Consider the following 6,074-nt stretch of genomic DNA (forward strand, 5'->3'; position numbering starts at 1 on the left):
TTAAGTTAGAGGTTGATGCCAGCGCCGTTGGGGCCGGCGCTGTGCTGTTGCAAGAAGATGCTGATGGGGTAGATCATCCAGTATCTTACTTTTCACGCAAGTCCAACAAGCACCAAGTCAACTACTCCACCATTGAGCAGGAAACCCTTGCTTTGCTGTGGGCACTCTTACATTTTGAAGTTTATCTCGGGTCCAGCTCTTTGCCAGTAACAGTGTTTACTGATCATAACCCTCTCACGTTTCTTTCCCGTATGTACAACCACAACCAGCGCCTGATGCGGTGGGCCCTGCTCATGCAGGACTATAACCTACAAATCCAACACAAAAAGGGGTCAGAAAATGTGTTGGCTGATGCGCTGTCCAGGTTGTAAGTATAGTTTCAAGAGTGTATATATTGATGTATATATTGACATTATGTTGGGTATGGGAAACTGAACATAATGTCAATTTAAAACCTGTGGGTTTAATCTTAAGGGGAGGAGTGTTACGGCCGCCACTCTGGCCATTTTTGTTGTGTTTAATTTCCCTGTCTGCCAGGCTGCCTGCCGAGCTGCCTGCTCCGTCCACCCAGATGCTCCACCCTCTCTGGCCTGATTGGTGCGGTTTGTTTGCAGCCGGCCAATCCCTGCCGCCCAATCAGGAACCACCGGCTATAAAACTCCGGCCCGCCTGTCAGTCGAGGCAGCTGACTGTTAGTGGCAGCTCGCCTCTTTATTGAGAGAATATTTGTCTTGTGTGAACTGTAAAATAGCAGAGATTGGTAGCTTGTTTTGTGACAGTTTTGTTTGTTTTGTTTTACTCTTGGCAATCTTTGAAGCCTGGAAGTGGGGTCAGGTTTAGGATTTACTATTACACTGATTTTGCTGATTCCTCCACTTGTAGCTATTGTTATATACACTAGGTGAAGGGGTGCTGTTCCTGGTGTGTTTTTGGTTTTTAGTCGGCTTTGGTAGCCAGTTTTGTTTTTCCTTTTACTTTGAATTAGGTAAATGATTTTACCGATTAGCTCCTAGAGAGTCCTCCTTTTGTTATATTCTGTTTTTGATTTGGACAGCATCCGCCGGCCCCGCTCCTTGGTTTGTGTTTTTGTCCATGTAAACCATTATTTTTACAATTTATGCTACAACAAACAACCTCATACCTAATACCAACTGGTTTTTGTGTTGCTTCCCTTTCCCCTGTGAGCCGGGTTGTAACAGCTAGCGAGCTAGCGTTCGGGGCAAACGTTAAATTCAACAGCTAACTTAGCTAGCTGCTGAAGCTAACGCCGAACATGTCGGGCCATGCTTAATATCCATTGTTCTGCTTTTTTCACCTGTTTGCGGAATTAACACCATGCTCGTCATTACTGACATAGTCGCCTTGTAGTTTTTTTGTTGTTTCTTTTGTAACATAGTAGGTTTATTACTGGTAAAATTATTATTTTTCCCTCAAGTGGTCAAGATGTTGTTGAAGGTACAACATGAAAGAACAAAGAAATATGTGAAACTGGAAGAGGTCAGCTTCTCTGATTTTATCATTGCAGGTAGGTGATGTACCTATGTGTTGTCTGATGTCATGAAAGGGGAAATAATAATTTTAATAACGTGTTAAATGTTGTGCTTCAGTGCAGCAGAAGTTTCTCTTACCAGAAGATAAGGTGCTAAAAGTCACAGAAGAGCAGGGCATAGAGGTGGATGAGGATGTCTTTCCAGAACTTGCAACAGAATCAATGTGTTTTGTCATCTCCACTGATGATGGTAAGGGGATTGAACATTTCTGGGCTTGTTAGTTTTTTGCAGAACAACAGCTAACGGCTCAGACCCAACAGCATTTGCAGACTGCTCCAACATGACAGAACTTGTGACACTAGGAAGGTGTGGTAGGCAGGCTTATAATGTTTATTATGAAATATAACATGGCCCTCTCATCTAATGGGGCAAGTTGTGACTTAAATTAAGTAAACAATGGTGTGAAGTAACCCTACCGTATATGGCAGTTTATGTATTTATTAATTTTTGATTGTATGTGCCCTGTAATCTAATGTTGTTACTGTATTTGTGGTCCTCAGATTTTACACCACTGCAGCAAGATGGTGAAGGATCTTCCTCCCTAAGTCTAACAGATATGTTGTCCCTCTCAAGCAGTCTGAGCAGTGTATCAAGTGATGCTGGATCTCTAATGATTCAGCCTCTCATGGACAGCACCTGCACAAGAAATGTAATCTTATAACTTGCATACTCTGCTTTTAAGTTGGCCTTTCTTCAAAGTCCAGCTTAATTAATGTCTTAATTTTGTTGTTAATTGTTTTGTATTTTAGGCAGTGGAACGAATTCTCACTTCTAAGCCTGCAGGCATGACTGTGATCAAAGAGTATGAAGATACTGGGAGTTTGAAAAATTCCACCCGGCATTTAATGGTGAACATCATTGTGGCTCACATGCGTGAAAAGGAAGGGTAAGATGCTTGATGTCAATAACATCAAATTCACATTTGTAGACGGGGCAAAAATATTATCATAAACAATACTTTTGCTTTTGCAGGAGGTTTGTAAACAAGGCGACAAAGGAGTTTCATGCCCTTGGGAATGTGTTGCTCTTCCCATCTTTGAAGGACCCATACTCAAAAAAGGGATATGTAAGTTTGAAATGTAACCATGGCGTGAAATAATGATGGCTGTTACATTTTCGTTTGTTGATCATTTGTGTCTCAGAATCATAAATGCACTAAGGCTGTCAAAAACTTGATATTGTCTGCACTCTAACCAGAAGTACTCTTTCACTTTCAGGAACATTTCTATGACATTCAGAGCAACAAAGGCTTTCTTGAGTGGCATGTCAAGACTGTGCAACGTCAGTCCAGAACCACATCTACATCCCAAAACAGAGTGGAGCTAAAAGGGGGTCCCACATCATCAAGAACACTCGGCTCCATAGATGACCAGCAAACAGGAGATGAATGTATGGAGGCCATGTCTCTTCTTCACCACACCACTGGTCGTGACTTAGTCTTCCAGAAGATGAAGGAGACATGCCAATATCGTCAACAGATGCTCCATGACCCACAGCAATCAGCAGATATTCTTCAAATGTTTCCTTGTTTCTTGGACACGAAGGGACTGGTAGGCAAAAAATTTGAATTTAAACAAACATTTGTGAAAATATGTGATTTTACTTTCTGTGATTGTAACAGTAGTCCTTCCTTTTTGAATTAGATTTTGCACGACTTCTTGTTGATGTTTGGAGCAGAGACTGCTTCCAGGTTCCTGGGAAAATGGGAGACCGGTTTTAAAGACAAGGTCATCCAAGAGGCCAAGACGCTCAGACAGACGGCTCAGCTGAAAAAACTGCTAACATCTGCCCTGAAAAAGAACCCAACACTGCAGATGAGCCAGGTAGTATTGCAACAAAAAAAAAAAAAACAGCTTGCACCGTTATTAAGCCTTTTTAATAATAAACAACTATTAATATTACATTTAAATTACACATTGACATTTTACTACGAAAAGGGGTGACTAAATGTAACTTCAGCTGGACCTTGACATACAACTTTACAATCCTGTTTGACAGTATAATCTACAGTATGCTGTGTATCATTTTTTCACAAGTTTGTAATGGCTGGTCCACTCTGAGCAGTGAGGTTTACTCTTTAATGTACCCCTCAACCGTTTGGTAGAGCACATTTTGAGACTTGATATCATGCTGAAAAAAAAAAAAAATTATTTCACCTGATTGAACCATCTCTACCATTTGGCTAGCATATGTTATGCACAAAACAACCACTAGATGCCACTGTGTTGCTGTTCAGCATGCTTTTTCAATCGGCTTCCTTACAGGAAGTGAAAACGGGAAAATTCACTCCTCAGATCTTCGTGATTTCGGTCAACTTTTCGGAGGTAAGCATATTATTTTTACATACTATAGTATCAGAAGACTTGCTTAACAGAATTATGAAAGTTGTTGCACAAAAAAAATCTTAGAAAGGATCTAAATATTTTTTTGAAAACATGTGTAACCAAATGGTTGAATTGGCCTTGTATAGTAAAAGTTAGCCATGTGGTTAGCTACATTATTGTTTCACAGTTTCAGAGATATTTTCAAAGAAAACATGGTAAATAATTGGTATATTAATGGTATTATGACAAGGGTTGCAAAGGGGCGGAAAATTTCCGGTAAATTTCCATGGGAAGTTAAGCTTGGGAATTTTGGAAATATTCCATATTGGAAACTTGCCATGGGAATAATGGGAATTATGGGGAATTAATGGGAATTTAGGGGAACTAACTGGGAATATATTTTATATATATATACTGTATATATATATACTGTATATATATATATACATATATTATATATATTTATTCCACAGGCTCAAATGTGTGCCTTCAATAGTCTCTGTGCCTTCAATAGTCTCTGTGCTTCAGGCTCAAAAGTGTGGTCCAGTCTTCTAGAAATCTTCTGTACATGTGATGGAGGCATGCACAGTGCCAGTAGGGGGTGTGGTCTCGTTAGGCATGCAGTAAGCAGTGTGCTCTGTGCATGTGATTGAGGAATGGCATGGATATTCAAGTGTATTTGAATGGCATCTGTTTGTTTGAGTCAAGATTATGCTAAAATATACTTTCCTCAACTATATTTAAGTTCACTATGAAGAGCCAACCTTCAATTTTGAAAATTCCCAGTTTATTCCCGGTTATTCCCATAATTTCCCATAAATTCCCATGGAAATTTTTGAAAATTCCCGGAATTTTGCAACCCTAATTATGACTTATACTAGTAGTACTTCTTATTTCATGGATATGTGATTAGCCTTATGATTTTTTCACAGTTTCAGAGCCATTTTGAAAGAAAATATGCTAAATAATCCTCTAGATTCATAGTATTTCTACTACTAGTAGTAATACTCAGCTCAGATATTTGCAAACTAACATAATTCTAACATTCTAGCATGTATTTCATTTCAATTTCCCTTTTATTTGATAATTGATAGATGGATACTAAACTTTTTTATGGAACAAGGCCCCACAATCATCTGGCTGTGATACCAGCAAATCCCCAAGAATCAGACGCGGAGGATCTAAGTGATGATGACGATGAAATACTTGATCCAGACTATCTGCCCACGCTAGCAGAAGCATGTCCCTTTGAACCACTGGATGAAGAGGAAGCCCCCACAAGCACATCTTTGCCACCACCTCCCTGTAGGAAGAGAAGAGGGAAAAACACCCTGAGAGTAATCTCCGTGGAGGAGGTAGAAGAGGAGATCCCTCGCCCTAGTTCAGGCCCAAAGAAAGGCAGAGAGAGTAACTGGGAGAAACAAGATATTGAGCCATTCCAGGTTCCCGATTCAAGCTTTGAAGCCCCAGATGAAGTGAAGACACCCTTCCAGTACTTCAAGACACTCTTCACTGACAAGATGATAGAACATATCACTCACCATACAAACCTCTACTCTGCCCAGGAGTTGGGAGATCCAATCAAGACAAACTGTGAAGAGATAGAAGATTTCCTGGCAATGCTACTCTTCATAGGTGTTTTCAACTTCCCAGCCATGGAAGACTACCGGCGCAGAGAGTCACGCTTCGACTTGGTAGCTGACATCATGTCAAGGAATAGATTTAAGCAGTTACGCCGCTTTATTCACTTTTTTTTTTTAGATTAGATTAGATTCAACTTTATTGTCATTGCACAGAGTACACGTACTAAGACAACGAAATGCAGTTAGTATCTAACCAGAAGTGCAAAAGAGCAGTTAAAGTGCAAGTGTGTGCTGTACAGGTATGTAAAGTGAGGGTGTGCATAAGTAAAGTGGAGATGTGCATATGTAGGGTACAAAATTACAATGATGAGGTAGCGGGAATAAATACAGTGAGTGCTAGACAATGAGTAGAGACGGTTCAGAACAGTTCAGTGCAAGGTTAGGGGGCTGAGGGGGTTGGTGTGGCAGTCACAGTCTCTGGGTTGTGTGTGTGTAGGGGGGGACACCGGGGTTGTGAGTTCAGCAGGGTGACCGCTGCAGGGAAGAAGCTTTTCCTGAACCTGCTGGTCCTGGAGCGGAGAACCCTGTAGCGTTTCCCTGAGGGGAGGAGGGAAAAC

The sequence above is a fragment of the Seriola lalandi genome, unplaced genomic scaffold (assembly GCF_002814215.2).
Source record: "Seriola lalandi dorsalis isolate HSWRI2012SDOR001 ecotype SW California unplaced genomic scaffold, Sedor1 jcf7180002054972, whole genome shotgun sequence".
In the NCBI taxonomy this organism is placed as follows: Eukaryota; Metazoa; Chordata; class Actinopteri; order Carangiformes; family Carangidae; genus Seriola; species Seriola lalandi.